The sequence below is a fragment of the Nematolebias whitei genome, chromosome 15 (assembly GCF_014905685.2).
Source record: "Nematolebias whitei isolate Nwh7 chromosome 15, NemWhi1, whole genome shotgun sequence".
In the NCBI taxonomy this organism is placed as follows: Eukaryota; Metazoa; Chordata; class Actinopteri; order Cyprinodontiformes; family Rivulidae; genus Nematolebias; species Nematolebias whitei.
In genome coordinates, this window is record NC_056512.1 from 46,282,998 (window position 1) to 46,295,019 (window position 12,022).

Here is a 12,022-nt window from a genome sequence, read left to right on the forward strand (position 1 = left end):
AGAACTATCGTAACGAGTTCAGAACACTCGTGACAAGTTCAGAACTATCGTAACGAGTTCAGAACACTCGTGACAAGTTCAGAACTATCGTAACGAGTTCAGAACACTTGTGACAAGTTCAGAACTATCGTAACGAGTTAAGAACTATCGTAACGACTTCAGAACTATCGTAACGAGTTAAGAACTATCGTAACGAGTTAAGAACTATCGTAATGAGTTCAGAACAATCGTGACAAGTTCAGAACCAATGTTACGAGTTCAGAACCATCGTGACGAGTTCAGAACACTAGTGACAAGTTCAGAACTATCGTAACGAGTTAAGAACTATCATAACGAGTTCAGAACAATCGTGACAAGTTCAGAACACTCGTGATGAGTTCAGAACACTCGTGATGAGTTCAGAACACTCGTGACAAGTTCAGAACTATCGTAACGAGTTAAGAACAATCATGACAAGTTCAGAACACTCGTGACGAGTTCAGAACTCTCGTGACAATTTCAGAACCATCGTAAAGAGTTTAGAACAATCGTGACAAGTTCAGAACCATCGTAACGAGTTCAGAACACTCGTGACAAGTTCAGAACCATCGTAACGAGTTCAGAACAATCGTGACAAGTTCAGAACCATCGTGACGAGTTCAGAACACTCGTGACAAGTTCAGAACTATCGTAACGAGTTAAGAACTATCGTAACGTGTTCAGAACAATCTTGACAAGTTCAGAACCATCGTTACGAGTTCAGAACACTCGTAACGAGTTAAGAACTATCGTAACGAGTTCAGAACAATCATGACAAGTTCAGAACACTCGTGACGAGTTCAGAACACTCATGACAAGTTCAGAACTATCGTAACGAGTTCAGAACAATCGTGACAAGTTGAGAACCATCATAACGAGTTCAGAACACTCGTGACAAGTTCAGAACTATCGTAACGCGTTAAGAACTATCGTAACGAGTTCAGAACAATCGTGACAAGTTCAGAACAATCGTGGCAAGTTCAGAACACTCGTGACAAGTTCAGAACTATCGTAACGAGTTAAGAACTATCGTAACGAGTTCAGAACAATCGTGACAAGTTCAGAACCATCGTGACAAGTTCAGAACACTCGTGACAAGTTCAGAACTATCGTAATGAGTTAAGAACTATCGTAACGAGTTCAGAACACTCGTGACAAGTTCAGAACTATCGTAACGCGTTAAGAACTATCGTAACGAGTTCAGAACAATCTTGACAATTTCAGAACAATCGTGACGAGTTCAGAACTATCGTTACGAGTTCAGAACAATCTTGACAAGTTCAGAACACTCGTGACGAGTTCAGAACTATCGTTACGAGTTCAGAACCATTGTTACGAGTTCAGAACCATTGTGACGAGTTCAGAACCATCGTGACGAGTTCTGAACCATCGTGACGAGTTCTGAACCCACCCAGTTTAATAGTGACAGATAATATTAAATGTACTCATTAGAAATGTATCTTTCATATTTGTGTGGTTTTTTTCTTTACTAAATTAAAGACAACTGTGCTTTTTTTTGTGATTGAATGTCATCTACCAGGGGCTTTCATTTATTTAACAATAATATTCATCCAAGAAAAAAATAGTACAATAAAAGTTTAATTAATTTATGTCCCCCGTCCCAGGACAAAGAGGGGGGACTGGAAATATCCTCTGTCCATCTGTTCAGGTGTTTATACCCTTTTGATTAAAATCCCAGTGGCCCCCACCATCTGGTTTTCTCAAATGTTTGGGGTGGCTGGTCGGGTGGCAGAAGAATAATCTATGGTGGCCAAGGCCACCACTGGCCACCCCCTGTCTCCAACACTGCACATGGTGTTTGATCAAATAGCTTTTTAAACTCACCAGGATTTATCGCTCTGCACTGAGTCAGAGAAGATTAAAACAATAAAAGATCTTTTCTTCTAAACAGTGTAACTCCTACCTACCTGGATATCTTGCACCAAAAACATCGAGGTTCACTTGTGTTCCCTGTTCATTTACAGAAAAACACCATCACAACCATTATTCAAGTCCCTCAGGGACTGGGTCGTGGGTAGACAATGTTCTTTTGCTTTTTTACTGATGTTTGAGTAATTCAACCGAGGCTGTTTGAGGTTGCAACATCTTTGTGTTACATCAAAATAAACAAGTTATAAAAGTTTGGGAACTGCTGGCCTACTATTTAGTGCTGTGATGCAGTGAGTGAGCGAGTGAACGTGTTCAAAGCAGCCATGATTTGACCAACACGCTCTGCTCTTCACCGCTGTGTTCGATCTTATGGGCCACTCAAACTGATTTGCGAGGACATGCACAAAAGAAGCTCTGAATAAACACAAGATTTGTGAGGTGACCACAATATCAGTTTTGACCCCAACGTTTCTCTGTTCATATTGTGTCTTGCAGCATCAAGGAAATTGCAGGTTAATATGGGAAGAAAGCACTTATTGATTAGAAGCAAGACAAAAGATCTCATTAGAAACTGGATATGTTCCCTTTCTTATTCACTACAAGCAGATGCAATTACATTAAATCTGCTATTCAATACAACCACTGAACAGCTATTATTCAGTCTCATGCACCATGCCACAAGGCCCTTTTATTTAAAACCCAGCAAGGGCTTCAGTCTGACCATTCGCAGCAGCCCTCCTCCAGACAGCGAAAATAAAATACCTATTAACCTTTTATATTGCTTGGTGCATATATAAGAGTTGGAGTCCCAGAAATCATTAATAAGTTGCACTCGAGTGGCAGATCTAAGACCCTGCAGTTATGCATGTGCACAAGAACTGACCTCATCAGGTTCCCTCATCTGCATACAATCAAACTGTGCGTTGAGCCATTATGAAAAATGAAGACGAGGAGGGACACTTACGCAGAGGTCTCCAGAGTCCTGAGCAACAAAGGCAGCTTCACCAGCACTCAGGACGCCCGCCGGTGCTAAAAGCTTCCTCTTTTCTCCTTTCAGACAATGTTCGGCTGTGCTGTCAGGAAACGACGAACTAGTGGAAAGAAACAGAGGCAGTGCTTTGAGCATCTGAAGAAGATGGATAATTCCATCATGGTAGAGAAACAGACTCATTATTTTGATGAGAAACAGCTGGTGTGCAGCCAATTAGGAGCTGAATTTACATTATTAGTAAAATTTGCTGTTGGCGGGAATTCATTTTTTTATATAACTCCATGAAGAAGGTTGTCTCTCGGCAGGCGGTCTTCTTTGTCCACGTTGAATGAGAAAAAGGAATTACTTTGGCAAAAGTTTGAATTTGCAGCGTAATGTGTTTTCACAATAAAATGTTTAAAAATGTCAGCGTATAAAAGCTGGCAACTGAACACGGAGTAAAAAAATATAGAATGTGATCGCTCTCTTCAAAGACTTGGAACTGCTTTATTTCCCTTTTTTAAATCAATAAATCATTAAAGTTTGCTTGCACAGATGGCATTTTCATCCCATTCTAAAAAAAACATAATTTCAATGAATATTTAAAATGACACTCAAAAGTTGAATGCATCAGATGCATTGAGACAGACAGTGGTTCGGACGGAGAGTGAGTCTGCTAATGATTTTCTAACGTGGTAGTCCGTGACGGCCTCAGAGGCTAAATGAAAAATGAGACCTCGTGACCTTTTTGCAGTAAGAATCTTTCTATCTCTGATTTAAAATTCAAGGGGGCATCTTCGCTCGTGGACGAGGTCAGGAAGGCTAGAGGGAAACTGAACAGGAAGACATTTAAAATGATCATTTTTTTATCCAGTAAACGATGTTGTCGTCATTCAAATTCATCACTGTGATAAACTTTGCTCAATTAGCATTCACCCCGCGTTCCGGAGCGATAAGCGTGTTTTCCAACGTGCTTCTTGTGTCAGAATGGGAGTGTCACAACTCATTGTGCAGATCTCTTATCAGACGCTCGGTGGGGAGGGACATGTCCTCGTGTCTGCCCAAGACCTTTTCAAGGTGACTGTAACAAAAAAGACAGAGTCACTGTCACAACATCACATTATGCTTGTTCAAACTAAAATTAAATAATACTTCATATATCCTAAAACATGTATTTGTTTATGTTTGGTGGTATTTAACGTAGCTTTTAAAGTAGAAAGTAGAATCTGCTTGAGAGTGTGAGACAAAAACAAATTCTTACCAAAAGAAGCTTTTTTGAATTTGATTGAACACGTTCCAGGACATGTCCATGTCCTCTGTGAGACATATTTGTTGCTGATCACAGAAAATGAAGATGAAGTACTGTGCGTGTGCCCGCTCCTATGTGCATGTGTGTGTGTCTGTTAACAAAATATCTCATGAACCACTGGAAGTTTTGGTAGAAAGTCATGAACTTTTGGAGTGACAACATATAAAACAACAGACTGAACATTAAAACTGGCTGCAGCTCTGACAGCTGTTCAGATTTAGAGCTATTTTTAATTTATTTTATTTCATTCATTTACAGTTTAAAATAAATATGTTCATGTTGATATAAACAACAGTTCTGAATGAAAAGGAGTAGTTTGAATAAAAAATCTAATATGGTCTTCACCTTCTCCCAAAAGTCCATCTTCTTGTAACCAAGTTTCAATCACGCCTCCACAGACGCATGTTTGAACAGAGAACAGGCGCTGTGTGTATATAAAGAAAACAAACAAACAAACAAACAGGATCGTTGTTATGATACAGAACTCTGAATCAATATACTTCATTGTAAGGAAAATTATATTTTATTGTTTTCTTAGGAGTAAAAATAGATGCACTGTCTTGTTCCAGATCTGACTTTGTTTTTTTAATCTCTGATCCTCACAAACTATAAATACTGTCTCTTTTAATAAATCTGTTTTTTTGAGAATGCACTGGTGACATACTGTTGTGTATTTTAAACCTAACTTGCATAATTTGAGTGATTGTAGCGTCTGAGTCATGACATCATGAATAAGGTCACTTACAAGATTTGTCCAAAATCACTGTAACTTCAAACAAAGTGGCATTATAGAAGTTTAAACATCAATCTATGAATTCAAAACTAGAATGCTGAAAAGTATTCCATCCATCCATTATCTTTTACCCACTTCTTCCTTTTCGGGTCACCGGGGGGGGGGGGGGGGGTCACTGGTGCATGTCCAGCAGTCACTGTACAAGAGGTGAGGGACACCTTGGACAGGTCTCCAGTCCATCACAGGGACAAATAGAAACAAACAACCATTCACTCTCTCACCTAGGGACAGTTTAGAGTTACCATCAGTCTAACGTGCACGTTTTTATCTGTGGGAGGAAACCGGAGCGCCTGGAGAACACCCACGAGCACGGAGAGAACATGCACACTCCACACAGAAAGGCCCCGGGCTGGGATTTGATTCGGCAACCTTCTCGCTGAGAGGCAGCAGCTCGACCAACTGCCCTGAAAAGTTTTCTACAAAAGTTAAGTCTGGTCCTCTGGATGTTCAAACAGCAAAATAAAAAAGTAGAAACCTTTCATCTTTCATCCAAAAGACTTCTTCAGTCTGAGGATGAAACGCTTCTACTTTTTTTTCCTTGTTCTTCTTTTTGAATGTCCAGAGGACCAGACTTATTTTGTTTCAGATTTTTCTACCTGGATTCTTGAGCAGCATCAGGATATCCTGAAAACTATTGTTTAAATAAATTACAGAGCAGCGAAGTTAAGCATTAAACCAAAGGTGCTACATTTTATGGAATTTGTTCTGAGCTGCATGAAAGTGTCACCAGGACTGGTCTGGAGGTCAATAAGAACATCTGCTCTGCTAATCTGCGTTTGCAACACTTCCTAACTCCAGTAACTCTTATCCTGATGCATGCTCAGGACATGTGAGCAGCTGGTTCTGGTTGTCAGCAGCAAACTGGTTGATCCACTCTGAGAAGGTGCTATTTAAGAGACTGAGCTGAATACAGCACCTCAGACTGAGGAAGTCTTCTGGATGGAAGACGAAACGTTTCTACATTTTTGTTGTTTTGCTTTGTTTTGTTCTTTGAATGTCCAGAGGACCAGATCGAACATTTTTAGATCCAGTAGCTCTTATTTCACTGATCTGTTTGAAAAAAGGACTCTTTGTAGAAATGCATTTTTAATATTCTTATTTATCGACTTCACGTGCAATTGTTTAAACAAACAAGACAAACAGCTGTTTTTGAAATGTCTCATGTTTAAAACTGACCCTGCATTGTTGTCTCGGAACATCTACCAGTAGTTTTGTGTTTGCACCTCGTTTATGACCCTCATGACCTTTTAATTTCTTTCTGTGACGATCAGCCACAAGGACCTTAACGTGTTCATTTCTGCTCATTTACACGTTACACACACGCCTGATGTTTCCAGCTGCTGTCGTTTTCACATTATGAGTCAAACAGCAGCAATGGGTCAAACGTCCGTCAGTGTAAATTGTAATCAGTCACTTAGTGGTAGATAAATTCTTAAAGTTTTTCAGCCAGAGAGGAGCAGAGAAGGTTTTAGAGAGCAAGAGAGAGCAGACTTGGCTCTGTGCTCTGTGCTCTGTGCCGTGTAGAACTTTATGATATCAAGCTGGAGTCCTTGTTTTGAGGAATAACTGAAACCCATTTTCAATCTGCTGTTCTGGTGTCTCCGTCCTGCTAAATCACTGCCTGCACAAATTGAAGGTCTATTCGCAGGTGTTTGCTCAGGAAAGTCACGTTCTTCCTTGAATATCAGTTGGCAGGTTGATAAACTTGGATGCTGAAAGTTCCTCCACGACTCGTTACAGTGAGGCGTCTCACAACGCTGGCTCCAGAAAACAGCGTAACTCAAAGTTTAAGTGCCTGAGGGCTCAGACAGATTGTTCCATGTTTAGACCTTCACCACGTGCACCACTTCCACATGGAAAATACAGGACGGGCGTCTCAGATTGTCCTCAGATCTTTCTTGGACGTGCCAACGTCTCTAACTTCACCCACTTGATTCCTCTCGCTCGTCTTCGATCTGCTCTCTTTGATCAACTCTGCTCCGGTTTGGTCAAAGGCCTCCAGGTTCTCCTCAGCGTTGAACGTGCCTCTTGAACATTTTATATCCGTCCTTTATGAGCTTTCTTTGAAACCTTTTAAATTGCTTCCCTCGTGACGACAGCTCCTTCAGAGCGTACCTTACTCTCTTTGGACCTTTTCTTTTTAGATGTAAAGACTTGGTGACATCTTGTGATGTAGATGTGATACGATGGGAGTCCAGCTCTGGTTAGATGTAAGAAAGAAAGAACAAGAAAAGATTGAATGCATTCTTGTAGTTTGAATTAGAAGAATTTGGTGAAGTAACATTGTTAGACTTTAAATGGACAAAGACAAAATGACTGTTTTCTTGTTGATCTTGTTAATGGTCATGATGAGAACTTTTAAAGTTTACAACAAATGTATATTAAAATTAATTCAAGTGATCAATCAGTTTGAAATTGTCAAAGTTCAAGTTGAGCTCATTCCATTTTTTAACATCATGTTGCTTTAAACAAATACGACACACTTGATTGTTTGCTTTGCAACCGTAATGGGAATTAGTCATCTGACATTAAATAAACTGTGAAATAGTTTTTACTGTGTAAGTCTTAAAGTCATGTCTGCAAATAAGTTCAGCAAAGTCTTTTATCTTGCTCTCACAGCAACTAAGATAACACATGCAACCTGCTCATGTCTTCTAGAGGTTGGTCCATATGACCCCATTCATACCAGTCTCTATAACTGGGGTCTGCCCACAAAGGCAGCCACCTGTTATTATCCACCTGAAGAGGGTCTTGCTGTTCTGTCAACTTTAATACAGCCCCACCCGCAATGTGCACCCCCACAAAACTGATATCAAAACGACCGGCTCGGTACCATTATATGAGTTATTACTTTTAGTGACATTGATAGTTACCATGGCAACATAATGTGCAAACAGAGACACCATTTATTGGAAAGCACTGACAGAACTAACATCTAATTGCCTCTGTGAGGTCACATGACCTGAGTGAAGAGGTCTCTGAACAAAACTCAGTATGTCATCCAACAAACTCTTCCTACCACCTCTTCTTACCCATTTCAGATGCACATACATATTATGTTTCAAAACGTACGCATTTTTGTCATGTGCATTTTAAAATGGCCGTCATGTGGCAGTCCCTGTCAACGTGTCTCCAGAACTTTCTAGTTACATGTTCCTATTTAGGGTGGTGGGCAGCTGGTGCCGTTCTCTCAAGGTCATTGGATGGCAGGAGGGTGCGCTCTGGAGGGACGTGCTCTTTAACACATTTACAGTATTTTTCAGACTATAAGGCACACTGGATTATAAAGTGACCTGGATTATAAAGTGCACTGGATTATAAAGTGCACTGGATTATAAAGTGCACTGGATTATAAGGCGTACTGGATTATAAGGCGTACTGGATTATAAAGTGCACTGGATTATAAGGCGTACTGGATTATAAAGTGCACTGGATTAATAAATGCACTGGATTATAAAGTGCACTGGATTATAAGGTGCACTGGATTATAAAGTGCACTGGATTGCAAGGTGCACGGGCTTATAAAGTGCACTGGATTTTAAAGTGCACTGGATTATAAAGTGCACTGGATTATAAAGCGCACTGGATTGTAAAGCGCACTGCATTATAAAGTACACTGGATTACAAAGTGCACTGGATTATAAAGTGCACTGGATTTTACAGTGCACTAGATTATAGGGTGCACTGGATTATAAAGTGCACTGGATTATAAGGCGCATTAAGCAAAACTGCAATATCCTGATGCATGCTCAATAATCCAGGTAGAAAAATCCAAAAAAGTTCAATCTGGTCCTCTGGACATTCAAAAAAAACAAAAAATAAAACAAAGTAAAAAAATATAGAAATGTTTCGTCTCTCATCCAAGAGACTTCCTCAGTCTGAGGTGCTGTATTCAGCTCAGTCTCTTAAATAGCACCTTCTTAGAGTGGATCAACCAGTTTGCTGCTGACAACCAGAACCAGCTGATCACATGCTCAAGAAGGACCATCAGCCTAACAATGGATCATTAGCACCTGATGGCTGTTTACTACTCACAGAGGGCTGAGTGATACTAGCAATCACAGCATTGTAAGAGGGGGACAGTTGAACCTGGAGGCTCCGCCCCTGTTTAATGATGGACGGTTTCTTTTCACAAAGATGGCCTCCTTTACTCCTCTCTCAAACCATTGTTCCTCTCTATCCAGGATGTGAACATCTTCATCCCTGAAAGAGTGACCGCTGGCCTGGAGATGAGTGTAGACCTCAGAGTCCTGGCCTGATGATGTTGATCTTCTGTGCTGGGCCATCCTTTTGGCCAGTGGCTGTTTAGTTTCCCCGATGTAAGACTGATCACCCTCCTGACACTGAACAGCATACACAACATTACTCTGTTTGTGCCGGGGGACTGGATCTTTGGGATGAACCAGTCTTTAATGTATTTTGGGGTTTAAAAGCCACTGGGACGTTATGTTTAGAAAATAAACGTCTCAGTTTCTCTGATACCCCCTCAACATATGGAATGACCACTGGTCTGGGTCTGGGTTCCTCCTTTTCACCTGTTGGCTGACTGGAGTCCTGTTTGGGTTTCTTCTTTCAGGAAGGCCCAGTTAGGATATCCACATTGCTCTAGAGCCTGTCTTGTGAAGGATTTCTCCTTCTGCCTGGCTCCTGAGCTAGTGGGGACGCTGTCTGCTCTGTGGTACAGAGTCCTGATGACTCCTAACTTGTGCTCCAAAGGGTGATGGGAGTCAAACTGCAAATACTGGTCTGTGTGGGTGGGTTTGCGGTACACCTCAGTTTGCAAATGTCCTCTATCAGAGACTGAGACCTCACAGTCCAAGAAAGCCAACCTGCCATTTTTTACATCTTCTCGTGTGAACTTGATGTATTTATCCACAGAGTTGATGTGGTCAGTAAAATGTTGGACTTCCTGAGATTTAATTTTAACCCAGGTGTCGTCAACATACCTGAACCAATGACTTGGTGGTGTCCCTGAAAAGGACGTCAAGGCTCTCTTTTCTACCTCCTCCATGTACAGGTTGGCAGCAATAGGAGAAACTGGAGACCCCATAGCACACCCATGTTTCTGCCTATAATATTGCTCCCCATATGTGAAGTAGGTTGACTGCAGGCACAGTTTCAAGAGTTGACCCAGTTGTTCTGTGGAAAGCGTGGTCCTGCTGCTCAGAGTGGTGTCTGATTTTAATCTTAAACTGACCACCTCTACTGCATCATCAACAGGAATGCACGTAAAGAGTGATGTGACATCAAAAGAGACCATTGTTTCATCAGTCTCCATGATGACATCCCTCACCTTGTCCACAAAGTCCATGGTGTTCTGTATGTGGTGTTCTGAGCTGCCAACTAAAGGGATGAGTACAGACGCCAGATATTTGGAAACATTGTAAGTGACAGAGTTAATCATGCTAACAATAGGTCTTAAAGGTACACCTTGTTTGTGGATTTTAGGTAAACCATACAGAGTAGGTGTGGCCTCCCCTGGGTACAGTCTGTGGTACAGAATACGGTCAATAGCCTTGTCCTGCTCCAAATTTTTCAGGCAATCTATTAACTTCTTCTTGTAACCACTTCCTGGATCTCTTTTCAGAGGTTCATAAGTGTTTACGTCACTAAGGAGTGTCATAACTTTCTCATGATAGTCTTTCTGGTTCAAAATCACTGTGCACCTTCCTTTGTCTGCTGGGAGAATGATGATGTTTTTGTCCTTGCTAAGAGCGGTGAGAGCATCCCTCTCCTCTCTACTGATGTTGGAAGGTGGTGGTTTGGCATTGCTGAGGCAGGATGAAACTTTGATTCTGAGCTGTTCTGCTTCAGCCTCTTTCATTTTGTTGTTGCGGATGGCTGATTCTGTGGCTGTGATCATCTCCACCAGAGGAATTCTACTTGGTGCAACCACAAAGTTCAGTGTCATGAGGGCTGTGATCAGTCTTACATCGGGGAAACAAAACAGCCACTGGCCAAAAGGATGGACCAGCACAGAAGATCAACATCATCAGGCCAGGACTCTGCGGTCTACACTCATCTCCAGGCCAGCGGTCACTCTTTCAGGGATGAAGATGTTCACATCCTGGACAGAGAGGAACGATGGTTTGAGAGAGGAGTAAAGGAGGCCATCTTTGTGAAAAGAAACCGTCCATCATTAAACAGGGGTGGAGCCTCCAGGTTCAACTGTCCCCCTCTTACAATGCTGTGATTGCTAGTATCACTCAGCCCTCTGTGAACAGTAAACAGCCATCAGGTGCTAATGATCCATTGTTAGGCTGATGGTCCTTCTTGAGCATGTGATCAGCTGGTTCTGGTTGTCAGCAGCAAACTGGTTGATCCACTCTGAGAAGGTGCTATTTAAGAGACTGAGCTGAATACAGCATCTCAGACTGAGGAAGTCCTCAGGATGAGAGACGAAACGTTTCTACATTTTTTGCTGTTTTGCTTTGTTTTGTTTTTTTGAATGTCCAGAGGACCAGATTGAACTTTTTTTGACAAAACTGCAATGTTTTGACAGATTTTTGAGCACCATGTACCACATGAAATGGGTTTGACGTCAGTAAGGTGAGGTTGCATGATCTTCTCATGTGTGTGTGGGATTTAACACACCAAACACACAGATGTTGGGTTCATTGGTGATTCTAAATGGTCCGTAGGTGTGAGTGGTGGTTTGTCTCACTTGTGTCTGTGTGGCCTGTGATGGACATGTCACCTGTTCAAGATGTAATGGTTAATGTCCCTGACTTAACCTCTCCAGGTTCTGCAAGCCACTTTACAGAGTTTCTCATTTCTAAACACAATCATGCAAACTTTGATTTATGCATTTTATACAATATTTACAGCACCTTTTATTCTCTTATACACTGATAAACATCACCACAGTGTCTTGACAAGGACTGCAGAGTCTCAGCGTAGAACCTCAGGTCCTCCAAATAGAAGAGGACTACCCTATGCACTGGGCCAAGCCACACAGTGGTGCCCCCCGGTGCCCCTCCACCCACCCACACACACACACACACACACACACACACACACACACACACACACACACACACAC